The following is a 10669-nucleotide window of genomic DNA, read 5'->3' as shown; positions in this document are numbered from 1 at the left end:
AAACTTTGAAAAGAAAATAATAGTTTGGAATAGAAAAATTTGACTAAGGGTAGAAGAAAGAAGATTCGTGGATTGGGCAGCTCTTCCTTAAATATCAAACTACCATTGGGCAGATTAAGGTTGGTTTGAATATTCTTTAAAATGGTTATTTTCTTGCTTGTGTTTGAGTGTATGATTGGTGAAAGAAATCTGTGTTTTTGTATGTCTTGTTTTAGAATTTCAGTTGCAAATCTTGCATTATGCTTTGTTGTGTTTTGGGAGTTTTCTCAAGACCTCTTACTCTTGGGAGAGAAGAGGATCTTGTGGGTGGTAGCAGTGACAACCCTCGAGTGAGAGACTCTCGTTTGAGAGCGATCACAAGGGATCTTTGTGTGACCCTTGCTGCAAGACATGTTTGTGCAATGGGGGTCATAAGGAGGGATATAAGGCTAGAATGCCTTTGGGGGGGCATAAGGATTAAGGGGTTGAGATTCTTGATATATTTATTGTGCCATGAGGTGGCTACTTGTTTTTCCATACTTGCAGTTCTCCTCAGGGTATTGGTCCACTACCACCCTTTGAAAAAATCATCACCAAAGTGTGGTGCTGTGAAGCCAAATTGGGAGTGTGTCTGAAAATCTGTATGTATTTTGCCTTCTATGTGTTTGCCTGTTTGTTACCCGTCTAGGAATTGGTTCTCCGAGTTCGGGGGTGGCTACCAGTTAGCCTAGGCTGGGAGGTGAGCACTTCGTGGTCATTTTGTGATTTATTATGCAGGAAAGTCAGGAGAAGAGAATAGGAAAAGTGGAAAGATGCAGAAGATTATTGTTGAAGATACTTAAATCCATTTGTAGTTATTTGTTTAAATTAGATAGTAGAAATATTCCCTCATTCGTGGAATGAGAGGCAAGTTGTAATTTTGGGAAAAAGACATGAGATTTAGTATTGTAGTTAAATAAGGAAACATCTTGTGATTATGCAGAATATTGAAAAGCCAGATATGCTTCTATTTTCTACTTTGAAAAGAAAAGGATTGCTTTGATTTGCATGCAAAAGTTCTTTTTGAAATATGAAAGAAAATCAGCTTTTTAATTAATTTTACCTTCATTCTACTTACAAGAAAATATGGGTAGTATTTATTGTTAATATTTAAATGAATATATGCATGTTGTTTTAAAGGGTGAATATTGAGTTTATTTCTCTATTATAAGATCTAAGTTTCTTTTTGGATCCTAGAAAATAATAGTAACAAAAATGAAACTTCACAATTAAGTTTAAGAATAAAATCAAAGCATTCATCTCTTCTAATTTCTTAAGTTGAGTTTATTAAGCTTTAGATTGTTTATTTTAGTGGCTATTAAGTTATTGAATTCTATGGTTATTTTATTGCAAGATATAAACCTATTACTTTGTTGTTATCTTATTAAATTTATTCATCTTAGACACTAGCATATCATAAATTTTACCTTTGATAATTCTCAGAAAAGAAAAGAAATCAGAGTGTTAAATACATGGAAATTTCTTCTAAAACCCTATATTCTTAAAACAAATTAAAAGAGAGCCTAAGTTTATTTACAAATATATATATATATATATATATATATATATATATATATATATATATATATATATATATATATATATATATATATATATATATATATATATATATATATATATATATATTAGTCTAGCATTATGAAGTTTCTTTATTTTTTTTGTGCCCTTTATAAAAAAAAATTTGCATATTAAATTAGCTCTGAGCATTATATATATATATATATATTTATATTTATATTATATATAAATAAAAAAATTAAATTTATTAAATTAAAAAAAAGGGTTTGCGGGCTGCGCGGGTATCGGCCGCATCCCACTGTGTGAACACACAGTGGGCGGCGCCGAAACACCGCCACTGTGTGAGCACACAGTGGGAGGCACCGAACGCCACCACTGTGTGGCCACACAGTGGCACAACGCCCAGCGCCACCACTGTGTGGGTACACAGTGGGCGGCGCCCAGCGCTCCACCGTGTCTCCACACAGTGGGCGGCACTTGGTTCGCCTCCCCGCTCGACCCACCGTGCATTTTGAACGCCACCGACCCTACATAAAATCCAAAGCGGCCATGGTCATTCGGCCTTGTGAGTTATGGTATCAAAAAAGTATTAAACCCTAGCCCGGGTAGGGCTAGGGTAAGTAAGTAAAATAATATGTTAAATTTAAGTTAGATTAGATGCCTTTTTATATATAAAAAAAAAGAAATCCCTAATTAGGGTTGGAAAAATATTGACTATTATATTGAAAAGTTATTATTTTTTTTAAAGAATTAATATATATATATATATGTATATATATATGTATTATATGTATATATATATATATGTATATATATATATATGTATATGTATATATATATGTATATATATATATGTATATATATGTATATGTATATATATATGTATATATATATATGTATATATATATGTATATATATATATATATGTATATATATATATGTATATATATATATATATATATATATATATATATATATATATATACTGGTTGTATTTTTGGAGTAAATATTTAATAGAGAATTAAATATTTAATTACTTTCGTATGATTACTAATAGGAAGTAAAAGAAAGAGAAATATATAAATTTAAAAAAAAAACTTGTGTTATAATTTTAAATATATTTAATGTGTTAAATGCTTAATATTGCCCTAGTTAATTTAATTAGAGCATTAAAATTTTAAAATGGATGTTTAGACTATATAGTCATATTGGAGATTGAATTAATCTTCCTTTCCTAATTTTTTTAACGTGATTGATTTAATAAAATTTAATGACTAGGTATCTCGTGGAGATAAAATTAGACCAGTTAGATTTCCGCAAATAAAATTAAACAATAACCGATGCTTGGTTCGTTTTAGAATTAGCTCGAATATAGATTAGGCAAATGCATTAACGGTTGTCGTGTGAGCGAACTTGTTAATTAATTTGTATTTAAAAAAAAAAAAATCGTTCCGTTTTTGCCCTAAATTTTGGGCATGACAGCCTCATATTCTACAATTTTATTTGTGCATGGGAATGTGAGCCTGTATGATTTTGGATAGCTATCACCTTGAGGTGTAATGAAGAGAATGTCAACTCCTAAACCATGTCTAGTGTAGGACCCATCAAAATATAACTTCCATTTTTGTGCTGGCATGACTGTGAAGATCACTTCATTTGGAAAATGTGAAATGAGAGGATGGTCTCCTATGAGGGGTGCTTCAACCAATTGATCTGCAATGACTTTCCCTTTGATTACCTTTCGGTCCACATACTCTATGTCAACTTCACTGAGGAGCATAACCCACTTTTCCAAGAGGCCTATTAGTGTTGCTTGACTGAGTAGGTACTTGAATGGATATATCTTACCAATGAGTTGCATTTTGTGTGTCAACATGTAGTGCCTCAGTTTGGTTGCTGATAAAATCACCACAAGGCAAGCTCGTTCAATAGGTGTATAATTGAGTGCATACCCTACTAGTGTCCTAGAGATGTAGTACACTGCACATTCTTTTCCTTCTGCATTATGTTGTGCTAGTAATACTCCTAAGGTCGTAGCTATAGCTGATATGTATAATAACAAAGGTCTATCTGGAGATGGTGGTGATAGCAATGGTGGCATCATCAAGTAGTTCTTTAGTTGTTGGAATGCTTGGTAGCAATTATCTTCCCATTTGAAACAAACTTTCTTATGGAGAACACTTGTGAAGGGATGACATTTATTGGCCAACTGTGCAATGAAGCAATGGATTGACTATAGCCTCCCTTGTAATGTCCTTAATTGGCTAATGTTTTTAGGAGGTGGCATGTCCATGATTGCTTTTACCTTTGCAGGATCAAACTCAATTCCTTTGTTCAAGACAATGTATCTTAGGAGTTTCTTAGAGGTTACCCTAAAAGCACACTTATTTGGATTGAGACAAACATTATATTATTCCATTCTGGTGAAGATTTTGTCCAACACGGCGAGGTGATCTTATCTTGTTAATGATTTAGCTAGTAAATCATCCACATAGTCTTCCATCAGTGTATGCATCATGTCATGGAAGATGATTAGCATTGCCCTTTGATATGCGGCCCTTGCATTTTTGAGGCCAAATGGCATCACATTCCAACAATATGTTCCCCATGGGCATGTGAAAATAGTTTTATGTTGATCTTCTGGAGCAATCTTTATCTGGTTGTATCTTGAGAATCCATCCATGAGAGAGAGAATAGCATGCCTTATTGTTATCTCTTTGATCATATCAATGTTTGGTAATGGGAAGTCATCTTTACAACATGATTTTTTTAGATCTCTAAAATTTGTATAGATATGAATGCCCCCAGTTGGTTTTTCCACTGGTATGATTTTAGATATCCATTCCGCATAATCAATTGGTCTTATAAAACCTACATCTAATAAATTCTTGAGTTCTTCTTTGACTAACGATGCGATCTGAGGATGCATATTTCTTAGCTTTTGTTTTACTAGTTTTTCTCCTTCTGCTAGTATCAAATGATGCATTACTAGCTCTATATCCAACCCTAACATGTATGCATAGGACCATGCAAAATTAGTTTGTCACTTTTGAAAGAACTTTGCAAAATTAGGATCTTCGGGTGGAATTAATGATTCTACTAGATGTATTATGTGTGGATTTTCTGGTGTTCCCAAATTGACTTCCTTTGTTTCTTCTATAATAATGGACAATCTATCCTGATTAGTGTTGTAGGGGAGAATGTCAAACCGTCCATCTTCAAGTGCCCCAGAGTGGTTTTCACCCTTGGATGTGCCCTTTGTTTTTACTATTTTTTGATCAAAAAGTGCCATATTGTGGTTTTCACTTGAGGATCCTATTTTGATTGTAATATTTTTGTGATTGAAAGGTTTGCCATTTTATCCAAATTAAGTCGCGCCTATTAAGTTCAATATCATACCTATCTTTTTGATCCCCTCTTGGTGTGTTATCCCATAATTCAAGAAAGTCTATGACCACCTCATCATTTTGGAAGGTGTCAAGGCACAGGGAATTTTGCTGGGCCCATTTAATGAGGTTAGGGTAGATTATTAGCATTACCTCATCAATAAGGTTGATTACATAGGATGTGTCAGTTATGGTTAGGATGAGGTATCAAATTTATCATCAGTACTATCCTCTTCATAATCAGGCTTGAGAGGTGACCTATCTATCCTTGAAGTATCTTTAGTATCTAGATCCCAAAAGGTTTTGATCCATGCCCCACCTTCTACTTCTTTATCTTCAAATGTATCAAGAGACTCCTCTTCAGATTCATATGAAGCTAAAGAACCCCATTCGTATTCATGTGAATCCATCTCAGAATCACTTGGTAGAACTCTTTCACTATATAAATTATAGGGATGTTTATAGGTGTGAAAGGTCTATCGACAACTGCTTCAAGGGTTGTATGTGACAAGGTTGTTGATGTTTCTTGTGTTTCTGAAGTGGACATGAGTTTCACCCTTTGAGTGATAGGTTGTTGTGAAACATAACTCCTTTGCTTATTTGTTGTATGTGTGGACTTCAACTGAGAAGCACTTTTGTGACTTGCATTTTCTGAGCTTGTAGGTTGGTCTGCAATGGACATTATCTTGGTTCTAGAAGGGATGAGTTTATAAGTTGTCTTCTTTTGTTTGCTTGTAAGCCTGAGCTTAGAAGAGCTTTCTAAACCAGTGTTGAATCCGAGTCCCGTTTTATCTCATGGTTGTAACAAGGGTTGCAATGACTCTTGTACACCTTGTTTGTGGGTTCCTAATGCACTATGACCATCATAGCCCATCTTTTGCATCATGGTAAAACCTTTACCATACCTCTTTGTAGGGATATTGATTTGTTGTTTACCTTTCTTGGAAGGATCTATGTAGATCCATCCTACCGAGTCTTCATCAATAGTTTCTTGTTCATGTGATCTTCTTGGGATGAATCCATTAAGTATGTCAGTATTGTCTGCAACAGGTGGGTTGAGTGACATTTTTGGTTTGCCATGAGTCCTGGGTGAGAGGGATAGTTGGCCAAGACACAAAATTTGATTAATATTATACTCTCCTAGGCCTTCATCCTTTACTTTCATTTTGAACTTATCTTATTTGGGTGTAGGGATCGATGTACTAGTGAGAGAAGCTGGGTGGATGTAGGATGATGAGGTAGTGGGTTCTCTATTGCTAGGTACTGTGATATCTGGTTGATGCCTTATATTGATTCAAAAAGAGAATGGGTTGGCATCACTAAGGATAGTAATCTCTATTATGTTATGTGGAAACTTAGTACATTTATGGTGGGTGGATGGTACCGCTTGCATGGAATGAATCCATGGTCTACATAATAGGAGATTATATGGAAGAGGGAGGTCTAGAACTTGAAAAACCACATTCTTCACCACAATTCCTACCCTTATTAGCAGAGTAACACACCCTTTAGAGGAGCGTTATGCATCATCATAGGCCTTGATGATGATTGTCTTTCTGGCATCAACTGCTCCTTCTGCATTCCCTAATATTGTGATTAACTACAACATGCAAATGTTAAGGCCTTGTCAATTAAGACTCACTTGATTTTGTGGTTATGTATGAATCCCTTAATGTAGTTGTTGAAAGGATGCATCGTCATTCTCAATGAAAGTGAGACATGGTGATGATTTGATTGAAATTGATCTGTATTGAGGTTGGATGGAACTGACACTTCTTGGAGAGATTGGTCCAAGATGGTTTTATGTGAGGGTGATAGGAACAAAATATCTAATATGGAAATGAGTGTTGGCATCTTATCAAATTGGTCCATAAGTTTATAATGTTTGGGAACGTATTCTGCTCTTGATGATGCTCCTTGTATGGTAATTTTTCTACAATGAGTAACAACATTGCATGCAAGATCTTTAACTTTGATTGTAATGGTTGCAACTTGTTCATTGGCATCATAAAAGGTTATTGATAGTATATGTATATGGTGCACGTGTATAGTTCATCATGTTATCTTGGTTCTTACCTTGATGGGAGGAATCTCCTTTCTCATATAATGGGAGTGGATTTTTGAACATGGTGTAGCATCATAAATTGTACACCCTTAATTGGGTGGTATAATTCCATGCTTAGGTTAGCACTTGCCTTAGTGTGTTTGCAACTTACATTTAAAATTCCCTTTAAGCATTTAATTAATTAATTTAATTAAATCTAAAGCCTTCTTTTATCACTCTACACATCATAAAATTGAGCCCTTTACCCTAAGTGCACACCCCTTTTTATTTTATTCTTCCAGTTAATCATTTCATCAAATATCCTAATTATGTCTTATTTTGACCTTCAAGGCTGGATTTCACATATCTAAACATCACAAATTCCAACATACTCCTATAATTTTCTTTAAAATCACAATATCTTGCTTCCCCGAAAATTTGGCAAAAAGTTAGTCGGATCGTGTGTTCGGTCCATGTGGGTACCCACATGGTTTTGACTTTTTCTCCCCAAATTTTGGGAGCATGTTTTGGTGGTATTTTAATATTCAAATCCAAAATATTGGTGAAAAAAAATATTTCTAAGTCGGCCTATGACTCAAAACAAAGTTAGGGTCCCCTACATAAACCCTTCCTTTCCTCATTTGAAGATCTAAGATCTAGAGATTGAAGGAGATTCTTATGAATGGAAACTATAGGTTTTATAAAGTATACAACAAAAAATAAATCATTCACCAAGTCTACATCAATCATTTTCAACATCCTATAAAGCGGAAAATCGAACCCTAGGTGTTCCCCCCACCCCAAGGAGAGAGAAAGGAGGTCACTAGGATTGACGGTTTTCACTTAGGAGAGACTTTACATTCAAAAGAGGGGTTGAAACCCACAAGATCCAATCCCACACAATGCAGGACTAGATTCTAAATGAGTTTCAAGGGTTAAGACATCAAGGATACCCTCTTTTGTAAAGAATGTAGATAGAAGGGTTGAACTAGGAGTGCATGTAAAGTAAGAAAGATTCTCTTGTAGATGGACATAGGGACACGGGATGAAGCTACGGACCTGAAATTAGCAGTAAAATGTCAAGACGATGTTGTCCTGCAAGTTTGAGTGAAAGTTGATGGGACGATGGCACCCGGAGTGCACACGGTCCTCCGAAAAATCCGCAAAACGAAGGGGGATCTGTTCGTCTCTGCACAAGGATTCCAGATCTTCAATTATAGCCGCGTACCTACAACCTACACACAGAAAAGAGAGGATGATTGGGGGGTTAGGGATTAGGGGTTTGCCTTTAGGTCAAACCCCGGTTTTGGAATTAACCAAGAAATGAGAATGCTGTAAATGTAAGTGTTTGTAGTGTAATCAAGTACTGATACCTTGTTGTAAGAATGTTTGTATTCTTACATGCGAAGGTGTAATGATGTTGTATGTTGTATGTTATAGGTGATCTCCTCTTCAATGGTTGAATCCTTGTCTTGAATGCAACACCTAGCCTTGAATGGAGACTTAGAATGCTCAATTGCTTGAAGGAATGCTTGAATGCTTGAATGTTTTTCTAGCACTTCCGCCTCTTGGACACATATGTTTTTTCCTCCTCTTTTCTGGGAGAGGAAATGTAGTTTATATACTTGTCAATTAGGGTTAGGAGACTAATTTTTCTGACCTTAGGCTGACCTAGGAACATTATTTTCCAAATTGCAAACTTAAAGACCCAATGCCCAACAAGAGACCGGGCCCAAAATAGGGCCAGGGACCAGGGCGCTGGGCGCCATGGTCCCACCTCCTGGGACAGCAGGGTGCAAGGAGAATCAGGCCAAGGTGCAGAAATATGCAGTTTTTGATGTGGCAAGCAGGTTTTGAGGTCTCCATTCAGGCTCAACGTTGCGCCACCATCGTGAAGACCCAAATGTAGTCGAAATTGCAAGTGTCACAATTTTAGGATGCTACATTTAGCCCCCACTTTAGCGGGAGTATAAGCGTACGCCCATACTTCCGGTAAAGTATAAGGAAACAACATTGAAAAACTTTCACCACGTCAAGGAGGCAAGATACACCAAGCCCCCAGTGGACTAAGGATCTTACGAATTTGATTGACAAAGTAAAAGGGAAGATCACGAGGGAGAACCATGACTGTCAGTAGTAAGGTTCCCTCACTATGAGTCATGCAAGAAAAATACCAAAAATTTTCAAGGCAAAGCTAAGTTCGCCAAGAAGTTTTTAAGTATCTTGAAGAGATATGAATGGGGTGTATGCCCCCCTATGTTAAAGCAATTGCACATGCCTCATCGGGGGTGATTGCTTTAAGGTAGTGATACATATAAGAAATGAGAAGGGAAAGGAGCATGTTATCACAAAGATTTAGCCCCCAAGTGTGAGATAAGCCCAAGGATAATAGACACAAAACACAAAGCACGAGGTGACTTCGCTTTCCTTGGGGTCAGTATGCTATATGATAATTGATGTATATCATATGTATGTATGCATAATTGTTCTTCATTCCCCAATCAAGGAAGGTCACCTAGAAGAAGGGAACACATGTGTCTTTTGAGTCAACATGAGAGAGACCAAAAGAGATCTCAATGCTTTGCATCATCCTCAAGTAAACAACACTAAGGACAACAAATAGAAGAATGAGAATAACACATAGAAGAAGTAACAAAAGAGATCAAGAGAGGAGGAGAGAATCACCCTTATCACTCGGAGCCATAGGATTTGCTTGTTCCATTTGACTCACAGTCAGTTGATAATTATGAATAGTTGTGCACAACTATTGGAAAGAAGTAAACTCAGAAAACAAAAGTTTTTCTCTAATATCTTTTTGTAAATTAGAAATAAAGATTCTTTGAATATCATTGTCAGGTACTGGAAAAGAAATTTGAGCATACAAATGCTTATATCTACCAATGAAATCAGTCACTTTTTCTTTAACACCTTGTTTACAATGCATTAAATCAATCAAAGTAACTTTAGGACTTATATTGTTTTGGAATTGTTGAATAAAAGCATTTGCAAGTTGTTGGAAAGAAGTAACAGAATAGGAAGGCAATGAGCAATACCATTGCAGAGCTTTATCTCTTAATGATCTAGTAAACAGTTTTGCAAGCAACCTTTGGTCATGAGCAAAATCGATACATTTTGTTTGAAAGGTCTTAACATGTGTTAGAGGATCACCCTTACCATTATAAAGCTCCAATTGTGGGATTTCAACATTCTTAGGGGGGATAGCTCGAACAATGTCAAGAGAAAGTGGGCTCGCAACATCAAATGTGGGCACACTAGACTTAGATTGATTCATAGAGGCAATTTGTTGCTGTAAAGAAGAGACAGTTTGTGCAAGATTGTTAATGGTCACTTCAGTCGAAGAGTTCATATTAGACGTGTTAGATTGTGATGGAGGTATTATGTTATTGAAAGAAGGTATTGATTGAGAGTAAGGTGGTGGGACACTACGATAGTTAGTCATAGGAGATGATTGGAAAAAAGGAACACTACAAGGAGGAATGGAAGGGTCAAATGAATTTCCCCCTTGCGTCATGTTCATTTGTGGGGATATAATAGGAACACTCATTGAAGGAATGAATGAAGAAGTAGGATTGCCCCCATGACTGGTGATCATAGGTGGAATGTTTTGTATTGAAGTAGTCATTATGTTTGATGTAAAAGTAGGTATACTAGCAATAGAAGT

This window comes from Cryptomeria japonica, chromosome 10, assembly GCF_030272615.1.
Source record: "Cryptomeria japonica chromosome 10, Sugi_1.0, whole genome shotgun sequence".
NCBI classification, from domain to species: domain Eukaryota; kingdom Viridiplantae; phylum Streptophyta; class Pinopsida; order Cupressales; family Cupressaceae; genus Cryptomeria; species Cryptomeria japonica.
Note: the sequence above shows the minus strand (reverse complement) of the source record.